Below are 17,171 nucleotides of genomic sequence, written 5' to 3' on the forward strand. Positions count from 1 at the left end.
ACATTCAAAGCAACCTGTATCAATCTGTTCCTCCAACACACAGAATCTTCCTTCTGCTGAAATAAGAGAAACATTCTTTGTGCTGGAAGAATGTGTTACCGAGCCAAATGACAGGAGACGGCCCACTGGATATTGATGAATATCAAATAAAGAAAGAAGTGTGCAAAAGCCCCTGTAGCATCTGACTGGGCATGGTGTAAAGATGAAAAGTCATGCTAAATGCACCAGCAGCACATAGTATATCATCTGATAACTTTTGACAAAACCTAAAGGAAATTATGAATCCAACATATAAGCTTTATCCAAACACAGATGTGGCTTCAAGAGAAATTAACTTAAATGTTTCATAAGATATATTGTACTTCTTCATATTTTTTCATAATGGTGAACCATTTCATGGTCATTTTAACCTATTTATGATCATGGTTTTGGCATAATCAGCAATCAGTTCTATGCAGTTACTCCAGTCTAAGGGCCAAGCTACACATGACGAATGACACTTGAATGGCAAGTGTATTTCTCCCTGTTCACTTGCCCTCCACTCAATCCACTTGCCGTTCAAGTGTCATTCGTCATGTGTAGCTTGGCCCACAGCCTAACGATTTCAGTAATCAGCTTAGCTTCACTGATGCATTACAACTGACATGAGGAATAAACTAACTCCATTTAGAACACATTGTGAAGCATCTCAAGGCGAAGCTACAAGTGACAAACGACACTTGAATGGCAAATGGATTAAGTGGAGCGCAAGTGGAGGGCAAGTGAACAGGGAGAAATACACTTGCTGTTCAAGTGTCATTTGTTGCTTGTAGTTTGGCCCTCAGTTTCCAACAAGAAAAAAATCCTATTTTGTAAACCATTGACAGGGGTGTGTTTGGGGGGGGGGTCCTGATTTTTTTTCAGGCAATAGGTTGTATCCAACCATCTTTTTTGCTGAAAAAAAGCTGAAAAGGCATATACATATATAAACCAAACATTTATGTCAAAATGTACTAGTATAATATTTTATTCAAAGATCCTTTTAATGCCCATGATTCAGTCCAAGTTAAGGACATCGAAGTACAATCAAAATGTCAAATAGTTTACTAAATTTATTTTAGCACATTTAATAGTAATCTTTGAAAAATGCACGACAACCCCCTACGACAATGAAAACAAACCAAAAAAGTCTTACCTTGTGTGTTTTACTCCTTGAAGTGTTGCAAAATTATTGTATTATAAAAAGATCCTGAAGGACAATTTACATTTCTCTTAATCAAGTCTTTAAGGAATTTATTTCCCTTCACTCTCATTTTAAAAAACATAAATCAAAGTAAGTTTGAGAGACAAAAGTTGGGGTGATAGCAAAGTTCTATGTTCTATGTTAAAGTGGTTGTTTAAATGTCTCTAGTTATACATAAAAAGTCTGCAGACGAATAAGATAATTAAATCCCGGATTCTTTTTTGTCTCAAAGTTTTCACTTTATTAAAGTGAAAAGAATATAGAAGGTGTGTGAAAACTCTAAAGAGTATAGCTGTTTTCTGAATTCCCCTTGCTGGTCTTAAGTCTCCTTGATCTTCACTAGCTATTATACAGGAAACATACGTTTAGATTCATAACGGGAAGGCTACTCATGAGTCATTTACAAAGAATCAGCATTATGTACTGACAAGTCAAGAGTGAATTGGGTCATGTTAATTCTAGTTTCTATCGGTACATTCCCACCTGGTAAATTCCCCATGGACTAATTTGTTACAAAGCACTTAAGCAAGATCTATAGCTATTCAGAACATGAACACAGGATGACCCTTCTCACAACTTCCTATGTTTTACCCTATGACTAGTAACACCACTCCATTGGATGTTTCAGAACAATAAACAAAATGGGTCAGAGAGCTGTTACCAATGTATTTTCTTTTGCAAAATACCAAGTTGTATAGAATGCAGCTGAAAATGTTGCTCTTCTTACTGAGACACATATGGTTACTCATCAGACTCTCTCAGAAGTTTCCCCTGAGGGGGATGGTTAGCATTTGTAAACCCTCTCCCCATCACAATTAGCATCTTTCCTCTCAGATTTGAGGAAGATATGAAACAGCATCCATTTTCTCATGGTAATTATTCTCACTTGCAATGTGAATTGGTGAGCTGTTCCCAGTTTTCCTTGGCCTCCTTTTTGCCTGAGTTAAAAAGCCCTCCTGAAAAATTCAGTTTTGCATAGTTTGTGGAAAATCAGGAGAGTGGAAACTTTCCTAACCTCCTCAAGTAGACTATTCCATACGTGAGAAGGTCAGGAAAGTTCCCGCTCTATCAATTAATGACCTCTAAAATGGCCTGCCAATGACAACTTGGTCTGAAAAACTGAAGGCCATGGCTTCATTTATTGAGTGGGAGGCAGATTCCCTCCCCCACCCCCCACTGCCACCAGTCTAAATAAAAGGCAGACACAAAGCTTGGGTATAAAATTGGGGCCACTTTGTTCATTACAACATAAACTGTCAATATAGCAAGGGATCTAATTAACTAGCGGTACAGGTCAAGCCCTGGGGTCACACTGGATCTCCACCTTGATCTATCAGGGTGAGCCCCCACTGCCCTGGGGGTGATCCATTCAATCCATAGCTGTACCCAGCAGCCAGGCAAATGGTTCCCCCCTCTAAGCTTACAGTACCTCACCGTAAAGCAGGAGGGCCTTACTTGTACATGAGGAGCCATGTGGCAGTCTGCCCTTGCAACTGGCAGCCGTGCAGCCTACCAGCTGCTCCTGACAGATCCAATTCCCCACCAATGGGGATGTGCCAAGGGGGTCACCAGCCTGCTCATTTTCCCATCCTATCCTGCCAGTGGCCAAACTATTTACAGCTCCACCATACCAATTACCATATTATTATCTCGCAGTGCAAGGTAGGTGAAAAACACCCTTCCCTATAGGCCAATTGGGAAAGGAGAAAAAAATCCTACCTGGCCCTGGTGAACAGCAACCAGCTAATCCTGCACTGCTAAAGGGACGGTGTGTAGGCTGAGCACAAGGAGACAACTACGGGCCGGGAGAGTGGAGCTGGCTTATATGCCTTTGGATCTGCCCACTCAACAAAATACCAGGAGGCCTGGGAAAAGGCCTACTACCTTTTCCTCATTCGAGGCTGCAAACACGGCCCCCAGCCCCAGCAGCTATGGACTGTTGGCCAAGAGGGCTGACTATTTACCTTATTTTCAAAAAAATGGAGTACCCAAGTGAGGATATCTAAACATTGGCCACTCTCATAATTTTCTTCTCTATGCTTTCTTTCTTCCAACACATTTCCTCCTTGCCTAGTTTTTTGTGTAGGAGCATAGTCATGTGAAACTATGCTTCAAACTATTAAGTACAGAAAAATGAAGTGACAGTGGCAGAAAAATAAGACTTGCTTTCCTAAACCACACATTCTTTTTTTTTAAATAGACTCTTCCTCAATCAACAAAAATGGAGTTGAATAATAAAATATTTTTTAACCCATTACCAAGTCATGAAATTAATAATTCAATGTCAGATGAATTTCTACATATGTAGTAAATTTCTAAATGGGCACTATAAACATAATTTCAAGTGTCAAGTCACCAAACATAGCCTAGAATTAAACATTTTGCCACATTATTGGTTTCAATAAGAAAGTTAAATTTAACTCTCTATTAGGAAAAGTAAATAAAATCGTATTGCAATATGCTACAGAATCAGAACAAGTAAAAACTGTATGATAAAATGGATGCAAATTTTGGAGAAAATATATGCATGAGTCAGTGGGAAAATTTATGGATTAAAGAAATCAAATAAACAGACTGTCAAATGTTGAGGGAGAATTGGTACAAAAAGTTCTTTAGATGATATGTTACTCCTAAGGACATAGCAAAATCTAATAAGGATTACAGTGGAAAATGCTGGATATATCAATACCGGGATGCAACATTCTATCACATGTGGGGGACATGTAAGAAATTCAGGAAACATTGGATAAAAATACACAAAGAGATGCAAAAGATACTAAAGGGTCACTTAGAGTTAATCCTAAAAATAGGTTATTTAAAGTTCAACCCTGAAAGGAGGGGTGAAAAGTGCTCAGGAAGCACACTATGGCTCATGCTGGTGTAACTCAGATTTACACTGGCATAATCCCATGCCTCTTCACTGGTGGCTGGCCATAGTGCTGGACGCAGGCACAAGTATGGTGTAAATCCCTGTGCTAGCATCTGAAGGGGTGGGCCATGAGGTAGTTGGCTCCCTAAGCTGCTCCAAGCCTGGGAATGCCCCTCCACCACAAAAGTTGTGCCACAAAAAATGGTGGTATAGCCCATTGACGCCCACTGTACAGGAAAAACTCTTGCCACTCCAATGCCCAGTCCCTCCCAAGTTGCTTGGAGGAGCACAGGATGCTGACTAACAATTCTGCTCATGCCCTCTTGGTGGCCAAGCCCCCTCCCAGGCAGCCCATCCACCCTCACATAACTTCTGCCTGGGGGAGCTACGGCCCCAGGTAAGTGGGAACAGGGCCGGAGGCACTGCCTAAAAGCACCCTGCCATAAGGACTTAGAGCATGAGACAGGAGTGGGCTCATAAGGTGGCTGGGCAAGAGTGCACTGGGGGAGGTAGCAAAATTAGGGGTGCACCTAGTACTCACTCAGGGAAGGATAGCTGGCTCCTGAATATCTGACTAACTTGCAGGTTATCCAGAGTCTTGGCTCAGGGAGGGCCCAGGGTGCACTGACCGGTAAGGAGAAGTTGGGAAGCCAGTTGCTCTGGCTCACTCATTCACATCAGCCTCCTTATTCCCTCTCAGGTGCCCCGCCTCCACAAACAAGGCCTGACCCTGCACAGTCCATGACTGCCAAGGAGGTAAGTTGCCAAGGAGCTGTGCTGGGCACAGCTGTTATGAGGTGGGTGGATTCTGAAAGCCCCTGCCAGGGCTCCGAACAAACACTCAAGCAGTCACATCAATCATTACAGAACCCGCCCCCTGCTTGCCTCTATGGAGTTGTCCCTTGGGGGACTGCTCCTGAGTGCTGGTTCCCACTGCCTTTCAGTCCCACTTTTCAAATTATGATTCTAAGAGTGGGGGCAGCAGGGGGGGGATATGCAAGTGAGCAATGCTTCAGTTGCCAGCCTGGCCCTTGTCAGAAGTGGGAGTTGGACAAGTGAGAGGGCAGATGCCCTGTCTGCACCCCCCTGGGGCAGGGCTCCTCTCAAGGCATGCACCTCTGTGGGAGTGTGGCAAGCCTGTTCATGCGAGTTTATATGTCCTGTCCACCTGCTCTCTACAGGGTAGGGGAGTGCCATTGGCAGCTGGTGATAGAAGATGTGGCCTGGCCTTTGGACTGACTATGCCTTTCCCTGCCACTCATAGTGCTGTCACCTGTAGCCACGCTTTGATTGGTAGTTTCTGCCGGTGTTGCAGGGGCAACCAGGCAGCATTCTCCTCTGGCTGTGCCTTGCTGGACCTGCCCACAAATGGGTTGTGGCTCCCTCCTTCCTGGGGGTGATGTACACTCTGCCTGCTGTTCAGCTGGGTGCCCTCCCCTGACTGGGTGCCCCAGTGTGGTGCCACGACCATGGTGGTGGATAGTCTCCAGCTGCATACTCCCTGGCAGGGGGGAGGGCAGTGTCTCTGGGAAGCAGGGATCACAGCCTGCCCATTGGCTGTGCCAATGTGTTCATGTGTAAACCGGAGACCATCTTCGTTGAGTGAAGGCTTAGTAGTGTATGCAAAACTGATTTATAACTATTATTTGGAGTTTCAATTTTTTAGCAACACTTATACAACCTGCCTGGCCTTGAAAAAAACAATTATACTGATATAATTTCTTTTTAGTTTCTCATTTCTGTAGTAAAACACTTTTTGGTTTTCTGACTGAAAATGTTCTGAGTCAATCCACATTAGTTCACTCACACTCTGGATTGTAATGTTTAAATGTTTCATTTCTTGTTTTATGATTCCTAGCTTACCTGGCTTTATATTTCTCACATTCCATGTTCCTATTATGCACGTCACACAGCTCTGGACATTCCTTTTGCATCCATTCACATCTGCAACAGGACATCCTTTGGGCTTTAATCCAGTCTCATCATTAATAATAGTGATATTCGTACTTGTCCTCAGCTCTTCCTCTTGGATACACACCTTAACATAGTGGAGGTGGTGGGGGTGGTTGAATGTCAGTGAAGCTGAAAGCAACACCACCAGGAGCACAGGATTGGTCAGGCCAGTTTGGTGTAGTGGTTAAGAGCGCAGGACTTTAATCTGATTCCCCACTCCTCCACTTGAAGCCAGCTGGGTGACCTTGGGCTAGTCACAGTTAGAGATGGGCATGATCTGCATTACGATTGGGAAAAAACCCACAATAATGGCAATCGTGCGATCATGACCCAGCAGATCGTGGTCAGCTACGCCCAACGATTCAGCAATTGGGAGGGGCCTGGATCGGGGCATCCGCGGTCAGATTGGGGTTGCAGACATTCTGGTGCCAGTAATCTATTGCCCTGGCAACGGAGCAGGGGGAATGCCTGAGCTGTGTTTCCCCTCCTTCTGTCAACCCGAATGGAAGCCCAGCTGTCCTTGATTAGCAGGGCTTCTTTCCACGGAGCAGCAATGCACTCACCAGTTGGGAGAAGACAGCCAGGGGAGGGAGGGGGAAGGGGCTGTTCTGTAGCCCCCTTCCCCCTTTGTAGGAAGAATGGCTGTTTTTCTGTATGTCACTCTCTGTTTTTAACCTGCTTTTAAAACACTGTATTTTGTGGGAAAATCTCATTTATGGCTGTGTGTCTGTGTTTAAAAAGGAGTAGGTAAAAGCTGGATCCAGATGATTTTAAACGGATCCTCATGAATTCATGATTTTTATATGGAAACAAAACAAAAAGTCTGTCATATTATAGATCATGTCCTAGTCTACAGACAGCAACAGAACAATCATACATCCACTAATCCGTGGCACCACCACGACACAAAAACATGCTTAAAAAGCACGGATCTGCATGGATCCTCTTGATTTTTAAGTGGGACCACCCAAAACCCACCACACAATCACAGACCATGTCTGTTGCCACAAATGGGACCAAAAAAATTCAACCATCCACTACTTAGTGGAACCGCCAAGGTGCAAAAATACGGTTCAAAAGCACAGATCCTCATGGATCCTCCAGGTTTTTACATGGGACCACCCAAAATCCACCATACAATCCCAGATCATGTCCATTGCCACAAAGGGGGGGGGGATCAGTTATCCACTGCTTCATGGCACTCCCACAGTGCAAAAACATGGTTTAAAAGCATGGGTCCTCATGAATCCTCGTGATTTTTATGTAGGGCCACCCAACCACCATACAAAACCAGATCATGTCCAGATCCACAAATGGGACCAAAAAAATCATTCATCCACTGCTTTGTGGCAGCGCCACGGTGCAAAAACATGGGTCAAAAGCACAGATCCTCATGGATCCTCTTGATTTTTACATGGGGCCACCCAAAATCCAGTATACTGTCCCAGATCATGTCCAATGCCACAAAGAGGACCAAAAGATCTAAAATATGACAGCCTTTTTTATTAAAGATTTTATTGAATGGGTTAACATATTATATAGTACACAATACATATTCATTACCCTTATAGTTACAGTATATGCCCCCCATCCCTTCCCCTCCCCCTTTTCCCTTTTTGACTTCCAACAGCACTAGAACCCCTTAATTTCTTATCTCTAATTACTCTATAGTCCCTATTATCAAAGGTAACATCCATGTTCTTTCTCCTAACTCATATCACTTAGTAACTATCTAAAGTCCACAGTTGTCCTCTCACATCCCATTTGTCAGGGCTTGTTGCTGCCGCCACTGGGTGGGGCCCCAGCTGGGCTGGCCCTGACATCAGAGGGGTGCCAGGGATGCTGCAGGACCCTGCTCTGTGGAAGGAGGGGTGGTATACATCACCCTGACTCCCTCTCAATCCACTCGCTGGCCTGCTCAACCTGGTCTGCTTACCCTCTGTTTCCTCCATCATCTCCTCCTCCCAAGACCGCTCCGCTCCTCACTCACACCCACCACCTCAGAGCTCTTCCTAGCCACTTTATATAGGGTTTCCTTTCCCCGCCCCACCCTCCTTCTAGGCTGTACCTTCCCTCAGGTGTTTCCCTCCTACCACTAATCCCTTCTTGGCTTCCTTGCCTTACTGGCAGGGTGGGGTTGAATGCGAGCCATCCCCAGCTGAGGTCTCCTTGACCTTGCTCATGAGGAGCTGCCCCAGTAGGCCTTTGAACTGCTGAGCTTGCCTGGCCTTGCTCATGAGGAACTGCCCCAGCCAGCTGCTGTGCTGCTGAGCCTCCTTGGCCTTGCTCGCGAGGAATTGCCCTGGCCAGCTTCTGGGCTGCCTGCTCATTGCTGCTGGGCGGGGCTACCCATCTCCTCCCCCAGAATGCCTGTGGCAGCCCCACCTGGAGGGGCTTGGCTCCTAGCAATTCCTGAGCCCGGCTACTGTCTTCTCGCTGGGGTGGGGCTCTGGGCTGTAGTGGCTGTTTCTCCTCCTTAGTTGGTAAGGGCTCTGTTTGGGCTGTTGCTGGGTCCCTATTCCCCCTGCCTTGGCCCTTTTCCTCTAGCCTGCTTAGCCCCCTCTCTTCCCCCTGGAGGGGGGGGACAGCAAGTCCGGGGGCTGGGCTGATGACCCCGGACACCATTTATTTTCCACATAGTCCTTAAGCTTCTTCCAGTCAGATAAAAATTCATTTGGATTCTGCTCTCTCAGTTTCCTTGTCAATTTGTCCATTTCCGCCATATGCAACAGCTTTTGGATCCATTCCTCAACTTTTGGTATGTCTTCTTGTTTCCAGTATTGAGCATACAAAGTTCTTGTTTACTTCTTGCATATTCAATCCTAACAGCAACATTTCCGGGCTCTTCAACAAGTTATATATTTTTTTAAAGCTGGCTGAAACATGTTGATGGGGTGTCTCTCTCTCTCTATTTGGAGAGGCAGGGATGAGTTAAAAACGTTTTCCCCCTCTGCTCTAAGTGTGTGTGTGTGTGTGAAAACGTCCCCTCCCTGAGGGGAGGCGGCTCGTCACCTGGTTAAAAACTTTCCCCCCTCTGCTTTAAGTGTGTGTGTGTGTGTGTGTGTGTTTGTTTGTGAAAACATCCCCTCTCTGAAGGGAGGCGGCTCGTCGCTGGGTTAACCCCCCCTCTGCTCTAAGTGTGTGTGTGTGGAGGGGTGCCCCTCCACTTTGGACTCCCCAATCCCTGATCGGAAATGGGACTTGTTCAGGGTGGGTCAGTGATCTGGGGTTGTTGCCTGCGTTGATCCACGATCAGCTTGATAGGGTTTTTTTTATCATGCCCACCTCTAGTCACAGTTCTCTGGAGCTCTGTCAGCCCCACCCACCTCACAGGGTGTTTTGTTGTGGGGATAATAATGGCATACTTTGTAAACCACTCTGAGTGGGCATTAAGTTGTCCTGAAGGACAGTATATAAATTGAACATTGTTGTATTGTTGTTATTGTTATTGTTATTAACACCTGGAATAGTCACTCAAGGTGGAAAGGCCAAAGCTAAGACACCAGACTAAGATGTATCTATCCACTTCTGGAATGAACAGTCACTTCATCAGAAGATGGAGGATCTTTCAGACAACAGCAGAGTCACTTTAGCTAAGTACAGTACCAAAGAAAGCAATAGCAAGCCACTTCTGCTAATCAATTACCCTGAAAATTAAATAATGGCACTTCATCTAACTTCTCCATGTAATGTAACATTTCACTAGATAAACTAGCTTGGGTGAGGTTTGATACAGGTTGAAAAAATGATGAGAAAGTTTTTGGGAATTATATATACTCTTTCTATTTAAAAATAAATTAAAAAACAAACACTGGGTCATTGAAATAATTTCTTTATGGTCTTTGGTATAATTAGAAGACAAACAAAGGTGAGGTCCTAAATAGCAAACAGCCAAGTACTCTCTTTACAAAATGAAACCATCTTCAAAATAAACATAATCCAGAAACTGAATAGTTTTAGTAATTATGTCACACTTGCATCATGTCGTACTTGAAGGCTTCTGCAGAATATCTACCAGAGTGCTGTCAAGACACAAAATGCTGGGCTAGATGCAAAACTGCATGATCTATTGTTAGAATTACAGTTTGCATGTACAGCAATATACTTATGACAAAACATTAAAGTTAATAGAAATGGATGTTCTTCATTCTCAGCCTAGGAAATTAGTAACCATTTTCCAGACAAATATACTTCTCAAAATTTATTTATATTTTGTAGCACAATAGTATGTTGAATGTCATAAAAGGCTTAAAACATGTATCCTTATGGAAGTCTCTATATACTCCCACGAAGTCAATATACTCAGTTTTAAACTGATACAGATTGCATTAAGTTCCAAAGGACTAATTCCAGCACCAGTCCCCTGACCTGAAAGGTTTTTGCACTGCATGAATACATTAAGAGTCTTCAGCTTAATTTCAAATGGCCCTAAAATATTTATTAAATGAGATTTGTTAATTGTGATTTTTATTGGATGGGTGTAATTACTTTATTCAATGTTGTATCACTGTAATTCATCCTAAACCAGACAAATGATGTGTATAGGAAACCAGGTTCCTAAATGTGCAGTCATTGTCCAACAGGAAACTGTATACATAGATTGAACTGTTGGGTTGCCACAAACATTTCAATATTTCTGGAGATCATTAAGGAAACATATGGCATAACCCAGCCTAATTGAATGAGTTTTTTTTCATTGCTGGTTCAGTTGCAGGGTTTTAAACAATCAATATCATTTTAAGTGCATTCAACAGAGCAATAACATATAGCCAGTAAAATCAATGAAAATAGTTATGTTTATAACAAGAATGCACTTGAAAACTTGACAGGAAAGTACGCCTCCAAATAACAAAGCAATCAGGAAGGTCCCATATACGTAGTATGAAGATGAGCTTTCAATTTACCAAACAAAAACAAAAAAGACTGAGTGGGAAATCAAAGATGTTCTCATGGCCATTATTATGTTTACCACCTATCACTGTGAATATGCATGAAGGAGATGCCCTAAAGTAAAAGAATTATTTCTCCACTGCAAAACTGCAACCTCTATTTTCGGAACAAGTACACAACTGATAACATGAAGCTTGAAACACAAGGGTGTTATAACCATCTAACTCTTCTTCCAGACCTCTGTGGAATATCTGCCTGGCTTCTGTCAAAAGGCAGGTTGCTAAACTAGTTAGAGAATCCACTTCTTCTCAGTCATAACATTGTAATTTCAGGAACACTAAAATGGAGTTTTGGCCAAATGCAATAGTTCCTGCATGTAGGAATGACACAAAAAACTCAACAAAATGCAAATACTGTTCCAAGTTGTGGATCCAGCCACTGGTACTTATGCAAGGCAGAGAGTAGAGGTTGGATCCAGACTACTGTTTCTGCCAGTCACCTACACAGCTTGATTTTCCTGCCTTCTGTGGCAGCTAGAGGTGCCCCTTGCAATCCTGTTCAGAAAGGCTCCCCTCTCCTGCAATGGGGAAAGGAGCATTTTGGGATGCTGTGAGAAGGGGAATGTGGGAAAATCATGCTCTGTGGGTTGAATTCTTTGCACTGATGGAAACATCTAGTTTGGATTCAAGCATGAAAATGCTAATGTCACAAAAGAAGCATAAAATTTGATTCTACCAGCATTTCCATTGGTAAAAGAAAGAAGAGGACCACTTTTGACTATCCAAAGACTATGGTGAGTTTAGATCATAAGGACAAAAGCCATGAAGGAAAGGGGCTGCATGAGGGAACTAGCATTGCCAGCTCTAGGTTTGGAAATTCCTGGAGGTCTGGGGGTGGATCCTGGGGAAGGTGGGGTTTGGAGAGAGACCTCATCAGGGTTTCATGCCATAGAATTCATCCTCTAAAGCAGCAATTTTCTCCAGAGGAACTGATCTCTGTAGTTTCGAAATCAGCTGCAGTTCTGGTAGATCTCCAAGCCCCACTTGAATGTTGATGACCCTGGGCAAGACCAATTGAAAAGGCTGGCTAGATCCAAGCCAGGATTTGGAAACAAGACTTTTTTTTTTTACAGGACATTAAATAAAATAAGCATTCTTTCTCAAACGTGTACTAAATAACAGTTTGTCAAAAAAATTACTTAACAGGCAAAACCTAATTGAGTCCTACTGCCCAACTTTAGGAAAAGAAATCACTTACTGACATGCATTGCATCTTATGCAACCTCTTTTTTATTCAGCAGTCTCTTCAATGCTCCTGTGACTTCTTGATTTCTGAGAGTATAAATTAAAGGGTTCAACATGGGTGTCACCACTCCATAAAATACAGATACTATTTTTTCAATGTCACTTATGCCCTTTGTCTGAGGAAGGAGATATGCAAAGATACAAGTGCCATAAAACATGGACACTACAGCAAGATGAGATCCGCATGTAGAAAAAGCCTTCATCTTACCTCCGTCAGAATGCATCCTCAGGATGGCCACAAGAATGCGCAAATAGGAGAAAAGGATAAAGCTTAGGGGAAAAACTAACGTAAAGCTGCTGGTGAAATAAATGCTTATTTGACTCAAAGATGTATCTGTACAAATGAGCTTAAATACAGATTTAAATTCGCATGAGATATTGTCAACTTCATTGTTTCCACAGAATCTGGCTGGCTTAGCAAGACAGGGCACGACCGTAAGCATAAAGGCTGTAGTCCATGTCACAATGGCCAACAAGATACAAAACCTCATATTCATTATGAGTGTATAGCGCAGTGGGTTGGAGATCGCAACGTAACGGTCATAAGCCATGACAGCCAGAAGTAAACATTCAGTTGATCCAAAGCATAAACCAACATAGATTTGGGTAAAGCATAAAGGAAGAGACATAATAGGACGGTCTACTAAGCAATTGGCTATGGATTGTGGGACTGCATTTGTTATGAGGCAGAGATCAAGGAAGGACAAATTACAAAGGAAAAAATACATGGGGTTGTGGAGTCGTGGATCAGATATGACCACTAACATTATGAGTCCATTTCCAACAACAGTTACTGCATATGCAATGATCAAGAAGGCCATTAGAGTTATTCTTTCCTTGGGTCGACCTGACCAGCCAATGAGAATAAATTCAGTCACTTCGGTCTCATTTGCCCCTACTTCCTGCATAGAGGTTGATCTAAAGTGAGGGAAGATAAACAGAAAGAAATAGAAGTTATTTATATTTGACAAATATTAGCCTTGACAATTTTTTTCTCGCTTTGAGAGCCAGATCAAAACATAGCAGCCCAAGTTATTTTTCACTCCTTAAGGCTGGCATTTTAATGACTATATTTTCTAATTATTGCTACCACAAAACCTAATCTTAAAACCTTCTGAGCTCCTTGTAATTTCATTAAAACTGTGATAAATGTTTTGTAGTATATAAATAAATAAGGGGTAATCCCTATTCTCATATGTAAGTTTTGTACACCCAAGAATTTCTTTTAAGAAGATAAATCTTCGATTATGTTAATATATTCCAAGGTAAGGAGCTAGATACTGCCAGTTGTTTGGCTCCATCCCATTGAAACCCATAGTTATGTCACTGATTTGTACTGGCAACTCCTGATCTAGCAAATGATACAGATGCCTAAGGAATCTGCTCTATTTAGCTGGACTGGGCTGTAGAAATGTGGAGCTAATAAGTACACTAAAAACTGAAGTGGGGATTGGGCTTTCCCATCACTTTCTTTATTCTCTCTCTAGAATCATATTTCCTTCAATATTAACTTTCCATATTTGGTTGAATTAAATTATGTGCCCCCCCCCCTTTAACTGAACTATGCCATGAAAGCTTTACGTGATCAAATACAGGAATTTAATCAATACAGTGTACAAGAACATAATATATGAGAAAATATATCAAAGGATTTGGGGATGTTGCATGTATTATGGGATAAAACAATCAAACATCCCACCCACCCCATTTTTGCTCCTACCTGACACCAAACTTAAATTTTTGTGCACATAGCTGATACAAATGTGAATATACATGGCTGGGAGGGAATCAGACTATTATAATATTCATACTTTAAACAAAAATTACACTAATAGCCAAGCAGACTATAATAAAAGGCTTGTTTTCATATGAAATGCACACTGGTCTTTTCAAAAGTTGTAAAATCTATAATATTTATATACTTGGAATGGCTATTATTTAATTATGCAAAGACAAAAACATTAAATATTTGTATATGATACATAGGAAGAAGTAAATAAAATGTATAACAATAAATGTTACTTATTTTTAAAATGAGAAAAAAATATTAAAATATGCATTACTTGCCTTTTAAAATCTTTTTAAAACCAGAAAAAAATCATTCCAATCCCAATCACAGCTATCCTGACATCTTGCAGATTCTCCATACTATTGGTAATATCTCTGCCGAGTTATATAAAGTTGATTAAAATGGTAAATTGTAAAGTGAGAACAGTTGATGTATCAATCCCTATATATATTAAAGAAACCCAAATAAATATAATAGAACCTGCAGTGCAATGTACTGAGATGGTTTTCCATAGTTTAATGATGCAAAACTAGGTAGGCATGCTAGAAAAGTTAGTGCTGGAAGTTCATAATTTTTTTTAAATGCAGATAATTGGCCCCCAGAGATTTTTTTTTTTGGATTGACATAAGAATAACTGACTGGAGACATACCTACTGTATCTTCAGTGGGAGTCTTTATTGAAATAAGACAGGACTTGGGTTTTTAAACATTCTGTCTGTCTCTTTTTCAATTCTCTTTGAGTACATTCCCAAGTGACTTGTTATCTTCTGATGTTATTACATTGACTTCAATTGATTTAAAATGGTGAAACTGCTTTGCCACCCCAGATGGAAAAGAGACCGACACCAGTGCTGGGAACTAAATGGGCCATATTAGTTTTAGCAACAGCATATAACCAAACACATATACACGGCAAGGACCTAACTAGCAGGACAGGTCAGACCCTGGGGTCTCCCCTGGACCTCCAGCCTGACCTGTCTGGGCAAGCCCTACTGCCCCGGGCATAGGCCATCCATATACATGGCTGGGACCTGAACAGCCAGGCAAATGGTTTCCCCCTCCAAGCCTATAGCACCTCGCCGTTCAGCAGGAGGGCCTTACTTGTATAGGAGGAGCAACACGTCAGTCTGCCCTCTCAGCTGGCAGCCATCAAGCAGGACCAGTGATCCTGATAGACCTCAATCCCCCCCCCCCATGGGGATGAGCTAAGGGTGCTCACCAGCCCACTCATTTCTCCCATCCTAATCCTGCCACTGCTAGGGCCAATCCTCTGCTTAGGCCCTTGTGCCCCACAGCTGGCCTATTGCCAACCGGAGCCCTTATCGCAGTTCTTTTAGAAAAATGCCATTGCCCTTCACCAAAAGGTGGACACCATCCCCTCTGTAGAGGTCTGCAAATTTGGCCCAAATGTGCAGGTGGGGCAGATAAACTCCTAACTCATTCTCCAGTCCCTTGTACAGGGCACTATTGGCCTTTTGCCTTGCCCTTTAAATAGCTCTCAGGTCCTAAGCTTCCCACCACACATGATGTGGAAACATTGCAGACCATATGTTTAAAACTCCAGGCCACCAATTGCCAATTAACTGCAAGTCAGCACTGGCCTGCACAGAAAGGGCCTTGCCCTGTACTAAACCTAGGTCATTTATACCCAAGTGGATGACAACAATGTGAGGCAGTGGACCACTCCTCCCCTCAAATAACAATGGCAGTAAGCCATTTCAACCCTTGCTGGCCCTGCCATTCAACAGTAGCCCACTCACTAAGCCCAAGCTGGGACCCGATCTGCATCCTCCTGGCTTGTTGGGCCACCCAGATAGCCATGCTGTGTTTGCCAATGAGGATCCAAAGCCTCTTGCAGCGAGACACAACACCTAAAGAAAGAGCAAATTAGTAACATGTTTACAAGTGCATGGGGCAAACATAGGTCTGATAGGTAGCCAACCATCACCTACTCACCTTCTGAATATCTGGCCCAGAGAAACCCATGGCAGCTTCTGTTGAGGCTGCCCCAATCCAAAAGGAATGGATGCTAAAGTTAACTCCTGCGAAATCCATCTTAGATAGGGCATCTATATATATATAATTGAGTATGCGTGTTTCAGACAACTCACTTTATACCCTGGTGCACCACCAGAGGGCTCTGCTGCAAAGGAAAGCCCAGTTAATTCACCATATCACTCCAGAAAACATGGCTTGGTGGGAAGCCCAGGCAGGGAACAGAAGCAGAGCAGGTGCCTTAACCTGGCTGGTATTAGGTGTGAAGCAGGTGGCAATGCCCACCCCCACCTTAACCCAGCTGATATTAGGAGCAGAGAAGGTGGCAATGACTTCCCCCTACTTCAGCCAGCAGGTATTAGGAGTGGAACAGGTGGCAATGCCCACCCGCCTTCAGCCACCTGGAGCAGGTGGCAATGCCCATCCCCTGCATTAGTCCAGCTGGTATTAGGAGCAGAACAGGTGGCAATGCCTGCCCCCTTTCAGGCAGCTGGGATCAGAAGCAGAGAAGGTGGTAATGCCCACTCTGTGCAATAACCCAGTTGATATTAGGAGTGGAGCAGGTGGCAATGCCCTGCACTCTTTCACCCAGCTGGGATCAGGAGCAGACTAGGTAGATATGCCCGCTCTCTGCCTTAACCCAGCCAGTATTAGGAGCAGAGCAGGTGGCAATGCCCATCTCCAGCTTTAACACAGCCAGTAGTAGGAGAGGAGTACTTGTCAATGCCCACCCCCACGTTAACCCAGCTGGTATTAGGAGCAAAGCAGGTGGCAATGCCCATCCTTTCCTTAACCCAGCTGGTATTAGGAGTGGAGCAAGTGGCAATACCCACCCTCACTTTAACTCAGGTGGTATTAGGAGCAGAGTAGGTGGCAATGCCGCCCCCCTTCAACCAGCTGGGATCAGGAGCAGAGTAGGTGGTAATGCCCCCACTGCCTTAACCCAGCTGGTATTAGGAGCGAAGAAGGTGGCAATGCCCACCCCACCTTAACCCAGGTGTTATTAGGAACAGAGAAAGTGGCAATGCCTGTCCCTGCTGTAATACAGCTGGTATTAGGAGTGGAGCAAGTGGCCATGTACATCCCCTGCCTTAACTCAGCTGGTATTAGGAGTGGAGCAGGTGGCAATACACACACCCTCCTTATCAC

Source organism: Eublepharis macularius, chromosome 12, assembly GCF_028583425.1.
Source record: "Eublepharis macularius isolate TG4126 chromosome 12, MPM_Emac_v1.0, whole genome shotgun sequence".
Taxonomy (NCBI): Eukaryota; Metazoa; Chordata; class Lepidosauria; order Squamata; family Eublepharidae; genus Eublepharis; species Eublepharis macularius.